This window comes from Macaca mulatta, chromosome 15, assembly GCF_049350105.2.
Source record: "Macaca mulatta isolate MMU2019108-1 chromosome 15, T2T-MMU8v2.0, whole genome shotgun sequence".
Lineage (NCBI taxonomy): Eukaryota > Metazoa > Chordata > Mammalia > Primates > Cercopithecidae > Macaca > Macaca mulatta.
The window spans coordinates 49,069,508-49,081,539 of record NC_133420.1 but is presented as its reverse complement, the minus strand read 5'-3'; positions in this window follow the sequence as shown (position 1 = coordinate 49,081,539).

Sequence of the window (12,032 nt, the reverse complement as noted above, 5' to 3'; positions counted from 1 at the left end):
AGGCAGGCAAGTGAAGATGTCTGAGAGGCCTGGAAAAGGCAGTGACCACAGCAAAAAGGACAGACGAACATGAAAGAGTGCATTTAGCAGGCACTCTAAAACAGACATTTATTAAGGATCGGGCGCTGTCTTAGGTGATTTAATGGATGGAATTTTCATTAGTCCACACTCCAATCTTTCCAGGTATTCTATGTACCCCCAGTCACATAGGTGGAGTTCGGGTCTTAAGTAATATCCTTGTCCGAGGTCTCAGAGCTCTTGAGTGGCAGCAGCCAGTATCCTCACTCATTGTCTAATGTTCCTTTTATAATACTACGGAGGTCTCCCATGTGACAGTGTTCTCTGAGAGGGCATCTACAATCGGCCTTCAGATACCCAATCTGCTCCTCTCCCTCCACTCCACCCCAGACTGTATCTAATAGAATACAGCCGCAAGCTGATGTTCACAGGTAGCCCAATTCTGCTTACTGGTTTCTAAGGATAGCCCATTTCCTACTATATAGCCCAGGAGTGCTGTGGCACACTGACTAATAGCCACCCAAAGATGTCCACAGACCAATTGCTAGAATCTGTGAATATGTCCCTTTATGTGGCCAAAAAGACTTTGTGATTAAGTTAAGAAGTTTGAAGTAGGGAGATTATCTTGTATTAATGTAATCACGAGGGTCCTTATAAGAGGGAAGCAGGAGGGTCAGAGTCAGAGAAGGTGTCACAACAATGGCAGCAGAAGTCAGCATAACGGTACCAGGAGACAAGGAATTTGGGTAGCTGAAAGAAGCTAGAAAAGATAAGGAACAAATTGACCCTTAGAGATTCCAGAAGGAATGCAACCCTGTCTCTAAAAAAAAAAAAAAAAAAAATTAGCCACACATGGTGGCACAATCCTGTGTTTCCAGCTGCTGCTTGGAAGGCTGAGGCAGGAGGATTGCTTGAACCCAGAAGTTTGAAGTTGCAGTGCACTGCATTGCACCAAAGTCATGCTACTGCACTCCAGCTAGGGCGACAGAATGAGACTCTGTTTCAAAAAAGATGAATAATATTAGTTTGGTATATTATGGATTTCAAACTCCTCTACTCCCATAATCTCCTTTGTAAGTCTCATAGTGCCATCCCTCTCCTAGTAGGTATCATTCAGGTTTGTGATTTATCCATGATCATTCTCTCCCACTAGACTCTAAGCTACATGAGGACAAGGGTTTTTCATCTCCCTCCCTTGCTCGCTCCCTCCCTCGCTCCCTCCCTCGCTTCCTTCCTTCCTTCCTTCCTTCCTTCCTTCCTTCCTTCCTTCCTTCCTTCCTTCCTTCCTTCCTTCCTTCCTTCCTTCCTTTTGAGACAGGGTCTTGCTCTGTCCCCCAGGCTGGAGTGCAGTACTGCAATCATGGCTCACTGCAACCTCAATCTTCCAGGCTCAGGCAATCCTCCACCTCAGCCTCCTGAGTAAATGGGACCACAGGTTCTTGCCATCACACTCAGCTAATTTTTTGTAGAGATGGGGTTTCACCACATTGCCCATACTGGAGGACTTTTTCTTTTTCTTTTTTTTTTTTTTTTGAGACGGAGTCCCGCTCTGTCGCCCAGGCTGGAGTGCAGTGGCGCGATCTCGGCTCACTGCAAGCTCCGCCTCCTGGGTTTACGCCATTCTCCTGCCTCAGCCTCCTGAGTAGCTGGGACTACAGGCGCCCGCCACCTCGCCCGGCTAATTTTTTTTTGTATTTTTAGTAGAGATGGGGTTTCACCGTGGTCTCGATCTCCTGACCTTGTGATCCGCCTGCCTCGGCCTCCCAAAGTGCTGGGATTACAGGCGTGAGCCACCGCGCCCGGCCTGGAGGACTTTTTCTTATTCATCATTATATCCCCGCCCAGCACCTAGCCTGCTGTCTGATAAGTAGTATGCAGTCAATAAATGTTTGTAGCAAGATCTCATTTCATCTTCATAACAGCCCTGTGGGGTAGATACTATTATTGCCTTTTAGAGATGGGGAAAATGAAGATTGGAATGGAGCCTCTCACATTCATGTCTCCTAACTCAAGATGCCATGTGCTACTGGCAATACTGTGTCATCGTGAATCACACCGGAACTCCAGATTGCTTTAGTTTTACCTCTACCTCCTGTGTCAGGCACTGTCACCTCATGGTCTCATTCCATCCTTATCACAATAGTGATTTAAGCACTACTCTCTCCACCACACAGGAAAAACCAAGGCTCAGGCATTCCTTTGACTATATTTTATGTCAAGTTTCAACCTTAGAATTTCAATATTTGATGAGTAAGTTTGCATTTTGTCTGTTCACAGTATTATGAACTTTGTGAATTGCTACTTAAGTTCTGTCAATTTAAAATCTCAGAGCTGGAAGGACTCTTTGTCATTCCAGTCCAGTGGACTCATTCCACATAAGGCAGTTGAGGCCCGGCGAGGAGAGGAAGTATTTTTCCAATATGCTACGCAGGAAAACACCTTTCCTCAAGATCTCAGGTCCAGTATTGAGATAAAGGCTGCATAAATAACAGAGAAGGCTAGTGAAGCTGAAAATTACTGAGAAGCAGAGTAGATCTGAGGCCCCGAGAATGAATAGTGTAGATATAATAATTCTTGCTCTTTCTTAATCTTTGTCTTTCGAACCTAAAGTTCCCTATTCTTATTATCTGAACTCTATAACCAGCCCTTCAAAGATTTTAATTGCTCCTTCTTGGACTTCTTTTATGCCCAGTGTGAATGGGCCAGAGCTGCACGTATCTTCTGTTTATCAATGCATTGCTCTTTTATGGGCTTTTTGACTTCAAATGGTTATTCAGAACCCCCAGTGCTATGGCCTGAATGTCTGTATCCCCCAAAAATGCATATGCTGAAATCCCAACCCCCAGGGAGTAGGAGGTGGGGGTTTATTAGGTCATGAAGACAGAGCCCTTAGGAATGGAATTTGTGCCCTTATGAAAGAGCGTAGTGACTGATGCCTGTAATCCCAGCACTTCGGGAGGCTGGTGGGGAGGATAGCTTGAGCTCAGGAGTTGGGGCCTAACCTGGATGACATAGTGAGACCCCATCTCTAAAAAATTTTTAAAAAATAAGAGACTGCAGAGGCTAGTCCAAAGGTAGAGAGTTATCTCAGTTGAGTGTTCATAGTCAGTTACAGATCAAACTCCTGTTCCACTCTTTCTCCCCTTCTCACTGCTGCACTTGACTAATCTTTAAAAAGAAAAGAGAGAGAGAGAGAGAGACCCCAGAAACTCCTTGCCACTTCCACCATGTGAGGGCACAGTGAGAAGGTACCCTCTATGAACCAGGAAACAGGCCCTCACCAAGCTCTGAATCTGTCAGCAACTTGGTGTTGGATTTCCCAGCCTCCAGAACGATAAGAAATAATTTCTGTTGTTTATAATACAAGTTCATGGTATTCTGTTAGAATAGCTTGAAGGAATAAGACACCCAGGATTTCTCCTGCCTTTCTGTCTGGAACTATCTCGGGGCGAAGTTCTCAGCAAACAGTCTACATTAACTTCTAGATCCTTTTCTTGGTCATAAGCTGTAGCTTGACTTCCTTAGTCTGATAGGCATCTATTGGAATTTGATTGCTAGAATCACCTTCTTGCCTTCTTGTTAGAGCTCAATTGCCACCTCTTCGCCCACTTCCTCCAGGAGAACTTTCCATTATCCTTCTCATCACTACTCAGTTTTTTGTCATCAACAAACCTTGGAGAGTTCCTTATGCACTCCCTTCCTCCACAGTAACTTTACATGTTAATTAAACAGCCCTCAGCCCTGTCTCTAAGGAACTCCTTTTCAGAAATGTGCCATTTGTCTCTATCCCTTGTTTCCTGGCTCATTTCCTAGACTCAACAAAATCGTGCCCTCATTTTGTTGGGCTCCATTTTTTTTTCCCCATAGAGCAGGATTACACTTTAATGTATGTTCCTATTTATTCCCTTATAAATGTATTCTTTTAATAAACATTTATTGAGAACTTACTATGTGCCACAAAGCCATCCCTACTGCCATAGGTGTTTAATGTCAGCTTAACCTTCCTCTAGCATTTCACAAAGATAATAGCTATCGTTAATTAAAGACCATATAATAGGCAGCTGTGGTTTCTGCCAGGCTGGCATCCATTTTCTTTCTTTTGGTTACAGAGCATGGGTTACTTTGTGTAGCCATTTCACCTAGGCCTAACAGTCTAGGTGAAGCTGACCCCGCACTGTGCCACAGGTGTGGACACATGATCAGGCCTGGCCAATCAGAAAATTGCATTTCCCAAAGACCAGCTACTGGCTCAAGAATGGACAATAACCCATGCCAGGCCAATGAAGGTCAGCCCTTTAACTCTGGCTGAAATTCTTGGGACTAGGCCATTTCTTTCCATTGGAATTGGAGAATGAAAAGTGTGTAAGCCTGGAACTGCCTGCCGAAGACCGACTTTGACATAATTTGGAGAAAGCCTGAGGAAGACACCAACACAAACAGAAGCAGAGTTAAGACATGGAGAGACATAGAGGACAAGTTGATTTTGACTACCTGGATTCAGCCATTCCTGAAGCCAGACCTACCTCCTGGAATTTACAACTTCAAGAGAATTAGAATGGTTGTTCAGGTCCCAGATCTTCTCTTTGTTCTCTTGTTCTCTTTCTTGAGTACAGGACATAAACATTATTTTGAATAGGTGCTCACTTTATTTATTATTTAAAGGACTCATCTCCAGGCAAATAATTAGAATGCAATGCTTATCACTGAATTGTACAGAAATAAATGGACAATTAATGAGTCATCTAAGCTTTTAGATCCAGAAGTGGCAATCATGGAAGGACTCTTTGGTGACTACAACTGAGTCCCAAATTTACATTCTTAGCTAATCCTTTCTCTCTGCTCCAGATGGAATTTCTGACTTCCTCCTCAACATCTAATCCTTAGTTCTCCATTCCAAACATCCACTATCTGGTCTTCCATTGAGACCCCAAGAGATCAGTATCTGGAGAGAAACAGGAGTGTCCACTCCTTACCTGATGGCAGCCTTAGCATGGGTTCCTATCTGAGGACCCATTTCTTCCCCAGAGGATGTGCATCCTGGTTTGGGAAACACATGTGACTCTGATAAAATAATCCTAATTTCCATATGGAAGATGCATACAGAGAGTGGAAGGGGGGTACTTATTATAGCACTTGCCCACCCTGCCGCTTCGATCCCCATTATTTTTTATTTATTTTTTTTTTTTTTGAGACGGAGTCTCGCTCTGTCGCCCAGGCTGGAGTGCAGTGGCCGGATCTCAGCTCACTGCAAGCTCCGCCTCCCGGGTTCCCGCCATTCTCCTGCCTCAGCCTCCCGAGTAGCTGGGACTACAGGCGCCGCCACCACGCCCGGCTAATTTTTTGTATTTTTAGTAGAGACGGGGTTTCACTACGTTAGCCAGGATGGTCTCGATCTCCTGACCTCGTGATCCGCCCGTCTCGGCCTCCCAAAGTGCTGGGATTACAGGCTTGAGCCACCGCGCCCGGCCAAGATCCCCATTATTACTTACCTTTGGATTGCCCATGCCATGAGCCCTCTTCCTGGACATCCCTGATGTGCTTGCCTGTCCCTTACTCTCTTTTAGCCAACGGCTTTACCTTTGTTCTTCTCTGTTTGATGGACGAAAATCAGTCCTGTCCTATAGAACTTCCTGCAATGATAGAAACACTTTACATCTGTTCTACCCAATATGGCAGCCACTAGCCACATGGGACCATTGCACACTTGAAAGATGGCTAGTGAGACTGAAGAACTAAATATTTAATTTTATTTCACTTAAATTTAAATTCACAAAATTTAAATTTAAAGAATCTCATGTAACTAGTGACTACCATACTGTACAATGCAGGACTACACATCACTCCCACCCCCTCACATATAATTGGGTTCCTCTCCCTTGCCCCTGTCCAATCCCCTTGGGAAGGTCTAGTTCCAACTTTTGCCCTGTCCTAGACTGCTGACACTAACTTTCCCATGCCTGGCCAAATCACAAGCTATGACACCTCCAATCCTTTTTGCCATCAAATCAAAAACCCAGCTCCTGCCAAGCTGGTCAAAACCAAGGTAAATTGTTCTTTCAGGGAAAGCCCTTGGCAGCTGGGCTGCTGGTGGTGGTGGAATGTGCTGTTGAAATCCTGCCGCCACTCAGAGCTCACCATGGAAGCAGCATTCCAAAGTAGGGGTCCTGTGACTCACCTGTGTTAACATTACACAACCAAGATACAGGAACCACAGACACAAAAGGAACCCTCCCCATATCCTCCTTCTCTTTTGGGAGACTTCAAGTCCTGGTTCAAGCCAAGGAAAGAAAATTTGGAGAAGAATGTCATGAGTAGAATCAGAGCCTTGCCAGTGAAGTGTTGATAGGAGTGAGAGCCACGAGGGGCCTCTGAAGTGAGCCAGCTGGCCTGAAGCTAGTGATCCTGGTGGTCTTGAGGAAGGTACAGTGGTGCAAGGAAGGAATGGACTTATATGGGCTTAACAGAAAATAGACGCAGGGCAATACAGATGGTAGATCCTGACCATCATTTTAGAAATTTAGCATCAGACCAGGTATAGTCATTCATGCCCATAATCCCACTGCTTTCAGAGGCTATGGCAGGAGGGTTGCTTGAGTCGAGGAGTTCAAGACCAGCCTGGGCAACATAGCAAGATCCTGTCACTACAAAAATTTTTTTTAATTCATGTGGCATGGTGGCATGTGCCTGTAGTCCCAGCTACTCAGGAGGCTGAGGTGGGAGGACTGCTTGACCGCAGGAAGTTGAGGCTGCAGTGAGCTATGATTATACCACTATACTCCAGCCTGGGCAACAGAGCAAGATTTTGTCTTTAAGAAAAGAAAGTTTAGCATCAAAGGGAGGCAGCAAGGTGTCTCTGAAAGAAAGAACATGGGGAGGCACAGTCGTTCATGCCTGTAATCCCAGCTACTTGGGAGGCCAAGGCAGGAGGATCACTCTTGGAGGGCACATCTTTCAGGGGTTACTCATTAACTACAAGGAAAGTCCTTAGTTTTGTCATTTCACTCCCATCCTAAATTCTAAGTCATTGCCATTCTTTGAACACCCTGAGATGCCCTTCCGGTCTTGATATGCAAAATCCATCCCCCTCAAAAATATTTTTCCATCTTCCCACCTGCAAACTCTTATTTACCCTTCAGAACCCAGGTCAGCCTCCTTTGTGAAGCCCTTTCGGACCGTCTGGACAGACGTGGTCATTTCCATTCTCTGTCCTCTCAGCGCCATATGCACACTCATCTCCTCTGCTTCACAGATGGCAGCCCCTCGGTGCTAAAGGGTGGCAGAGCTTCCTGCTGACAGACAATGGCAGCGTGGACTAGAGTGGAGGACAGTGGACAGGACTGACAGGAAATGAGGAGGGAACTCCACAGGATGCGGTGATGGGACTGTGGGTGGTGTGGGAGGCCAGTGTCAGGTGACTCCTGGGTTTCTGGCTGTTGAGTCTCCCTCTCTCCCAAACTGAGAGCTCCTGGAAGGTGGAAGCATGTCTTGTTTACTTCTTCATCCCCTGCAGACCTGGGTGAGGGAATTCCTTCAACACTGGGGCAAGACCTGTCTAGGCAACACAGTGAGACCCTTAGCATGGGTCTCAAATAAAAATAAAAATAACTTAAAAAAAAAAAAGACATGGGACTGAATTCTAATCTGACATTCACTTTTCTCATCTGTAAAATGGGCAAATACTACTCACCTCAAAATTTCATTACTGTATGACATTCACTATATGACAAAACATAACTGATGCATAAAAAACTTTACAAACTGTAAAATCATATAACAATATAAGAATGGAAGAAGGAAACATGGAGTAGCTAAAAGGGGTAAGGGGATTAGATAAAGGTTTTAGGGGCATGGTTCTTTTTTTTTTCTTTTTTTTCTTTTTTGAGACAGAGTCTCACTCTGTTGCCCAGGCTGGAGTGCAGTGGCTCAATCTTGACTCACTGCAACCTCCACCTCCCAGGCTCAAATGACTCTCCTGCCTCAGCCTCCTGAGTAGCTGGGACTACAGGCATGCACCACCATGCCTGGCTAATTTTTTTGTATTTTTAGTAGAGACAGGGTTTCACTAAGCTGGCCAGGTTGGTCTTGAATTCCTGACCTCAAGTGATCCAACCACCTCAACCTCCCAAAATGCTGGTATTCCAGATGTGAACCACCGCACCTGGCTGGGGCATGGTTCTTATTTTAATATTGAGGAGGCTGATGTACATAAGGAGCAAAAAAAAAAAGAAAAGAAAAAAAAAAAGGAAGAAGCCTGTGGAGAGGGAGAGACCAAAGGGATGAGGAGCAGCAGAGAACAAAGAGGAGGTTTACGGAGAAGGAATACATGGCATTTTCTTTCTTTTCTTTTAACTGGTGATTTCTGCTTTAGATAGATGGCATTTTCTGAAGCTGGAGGGAAGATGAGGCCGGGAAGCTGGGAGGAGCTGAGAATTGACAAATGCTTATCAAAGGCGCTCTGCTTTTCATTCCCAAGGGAATAATAAAAAGGATAGCACCTCTTTATGCTGTGCAGAGATTTATGGTTTATTAAGTGCTGTCACAGACATTACCACATTTAATTACTCTTTATGACAACCCTGGCAGGGAGGTGTTTTATCCCCGGTTTATACCGAGGAAACTAGGGCTCAGAGAAGTCCTGGGACATGCCCCAGGTGACACAGCTGGGAAGCAGCAGTGCGGGCTGCGATGGATCGGAACCCCTGGATCCCACAGCTGTTTGGCTGGGCCTCCTTCCCTCACTGAAGTCCTCTTCAAACTGAAACCTGGCCCTGCCCGGCGGCCACATGGGCTCCCGCCCTGACTGACTCACTGGGAGGGGGCCCCTGTTCTGAACTCCTCAGAGCCAGTTTCTGACCTTGATGTCTCCACCCTCTCTTCAATTCCTGCTCTGAGATACCCTCCCTCCCTTCATCTTGCCCTCCCCCAGGCCTTTTTTCTCTTTTGATTAAGCTGTTAGAAATGAAGGCAGGCATTTTGATGATAGTAAGATGGGGTCCACGACAGGACCATCCTGCTCTGCCACTCCCCATTCCGCCCGTGGGATTCTCAAGGGACCAGACGCCACCGACCATAGCAACAGGATACAGGCCGCACTTTGTTATCTGCGGGGCCTGCCCAGGGCTCAGGGCTCTCCACTAAGACTGGAATGGAGCCTGAGGCCATCTGCAGGCCTAACAGGGTTTCTGCTTCTGCCCGATCCCTCTTGTGAGAGGTGTTTCCTCCTTCTGTTCAGTAGCAGACTCGATGGAGAAGCAAAGGCGAGTGTGTTTAGGTGTGGGTGGAAGGAGGAGAAGGCCACATTCTTGTGTGTCAGGTTTTTTTTTTTACACTCAGTGACCCTACTTGCAAGTAAACTTGGCCTAACCGTTGTCCTGGAACCTGACCAATCAGATTAGCTTTCCCTGCTCTGAAGAGCTGAGGAAGGAGACTTGCTCAGTGTGGGGAGTTGGGCAGGACCTCTCTGCCCATTATAGCAGTTGAAGCTAGAAACATCCATCTCTTCCTCTCCTTCACCACCCAACATCTACACCCCCAATCCCCAAACTTGTCCGCAGCCATCCCTCGGGCCCCTGGACCACTGCACCGGCCTCCTCCTGCAGCCTCTCTGAAGCACCCAGGACAACCTTCCTGAAAGGGAGATGTACCCTGTAGTTCCCCTAGTGACAATCTTGCAGCATGACTGATGACAAGGGACGCCAGCAAAAATGACACAGAGTTCTAGGAGTCTGAAAGGGGCCCTGGGTGGTCTTTGTTGCCGAAATGGACAAATTTCACTTAAAAGATTTATAGATCAGGCCGGGCGTGGTGGCCCACACCTGTAATCCCAGCACTTTGGGAGGCCGAGGTGGGTGGATCACAAGGTCAGGAGTTCGAGACCAGCTTTACCAACATGGTGAAACCCTGTCTCTACTAAAAATACAAAAATTAGCCAGCATGGTGGTTTGTGCCTGTAATTCCAGCTACTCAGGAGGCTGAGGAAGAAGAATCGCTTGAACCCAGGAGGAGGAGGTCACAGTGAGCCGAGATCGCACCACTGCACTCCAGCCTAGGCAACAGAGTGAGATTCTGTCTCAAAAAAGGATTTGTAGGCTGGGGAGACTGAACTTTTTTTTTTTTTCCCTTTTCTTTTTTTTTTTTTTTTTTTTTGAGATAGGGTCTTGCTCTGTTGCCCAGCCGGAGTGCAGTGGCATGATCATGGCTCACTGCAACCTCCACTTCCCGGCTCAAGCAATCCTCCTGAGTAGCTGGGACTACAGGCGCACACCATCATGCCCAGTTAACTTTTGTGTCTATTTTGGTGGAGACAGGGTTTCCCTACGTACTGGTCTTGAACTCCTAGGTTCAAGCGATCTACCTCCTCAGCCCCACAAACTATTAGGATTACAGATGTGAGCCAGCACGGCTGGCCACTGAACAAATTTTAAAACAGAACTCCCCCTCACTCTTGGAGGGCACATCTTTCAGGGGTTACTCATTAACTATAGGGAAAGTCCTTGGTTTTGTCATTTCACTCCCATCCTAAATTCTAAGTTATTGCCATTCTTTGGACACCCTGAGATGCCCTTCCGGTCTTGATATGCAAAATCCATCCCCTTCAAAAATATTTTTCCATCTTCCCACCTGCAAACTCCTATTTACCCTTCAGAACCCAGTTCAGCCTCCTTTGTGAAGCCCTTTCGGACCGTCTGGACAGACATGGTCATTTCCATTCTCTGTCCTCTCAGCGCCATATGCACACTCATCTCCTCTGCTTCACAGATGGCAGCCCCTCGGTGCTAAAGGGTGGCAGAGCTTCCTGCTGACAGACAATGGCAGCGTGGACTAGAGTGGAGGACAGTGGACAGGACTGACAGGAAATGAGGAGGGAACTCCACAGGATGCGGTGATGGGACTGTGGGTGGTGTGGGAGGCCAGTGTCAGGTGACTCCTGGGTTTCTGGCTGTTGAGTCTCCCTCCCTCCCAAACTGAGAGCTCCTGGAAGGTGGAAGCATGTCTGTTTACTTCTTCATCCCCTGCAGACCTGGGTGAGGGAATTCCTTCAACACTGGGGCAGGCCTGAACCTGCTAGAAAGTAGTATCAGTGAGTCCAGCCAGGAGGGTTTGGGGAATACAGGCAGACAATTAAGCCAGGCCTGGCAAGGGGTAGTGAATGCTGTGTTCTAGAACTTTCATTACAAGTTGCCTCCTGTTGTTGGCTCTCAGCTTCTAACCTGCTCCCCCACCTCCCACCACCCTCTTTCTATAGGTGAGCCAATGCCCAGTGGACACCAGAAAGTCTGAGGTTTGACCAAGCACTGTCTCACGTCTCTAATCCTAGTGCTTTGGGAGGCCCAGGTAGGCGGGCCCTTTGAAGCTAGGAGTTCAAAGTGAGACCCCATCTCTACAAAAAATTTTTTTTAATTAGCGGGACACGGTGGCACGTGACTATAGTCCCAGATACTCAGGAGGTTGATGAGGGAGGATTGCTTGAGCCCAGGATTTCGAGTCTGCAGTGAGGTATGATCACACCCATACTAGCCCAGGTGACAGAGTGAGACTCTGTCTCAAACAAACAAACAAAAAAGTGGTCAGGCGCAGTGGCTGACCCCTGTAATCCCAGCACTTTGGGAGGCCAAGGCAGGTGGATCACCTGAGGTCAAGAATTCAAGACCAGCCTGGCCAACATGGTGAAATCCTGTCTCTACTAAAAATACAAAAATTAGCCAGGCATGGTGGCTGGCGCCCATAATCCCAACTACTCGGGAGGCTGAGGCAGGAGAATCACTTGAACCCAGAGGGTGGAGGTTGCAGTGAGTGGAGATTACGCCACTGCACTCCAGCCTGGGCAACAGAGAGAGACTCTGTTCCCAGCCCCCCCAAAAAAGTCTGAGGTTTGAAAAACTATCTTTGAGATCTAATTCTACCCATGCCCACCACCCTTGACCTTAGTTAAGTCACTTCTCTGTGGGCCTTCATGCCCTGGTAGAGCTCTACCCCCCAACCCTGCACCCTGCAACCCTTCACACACGCGCGTG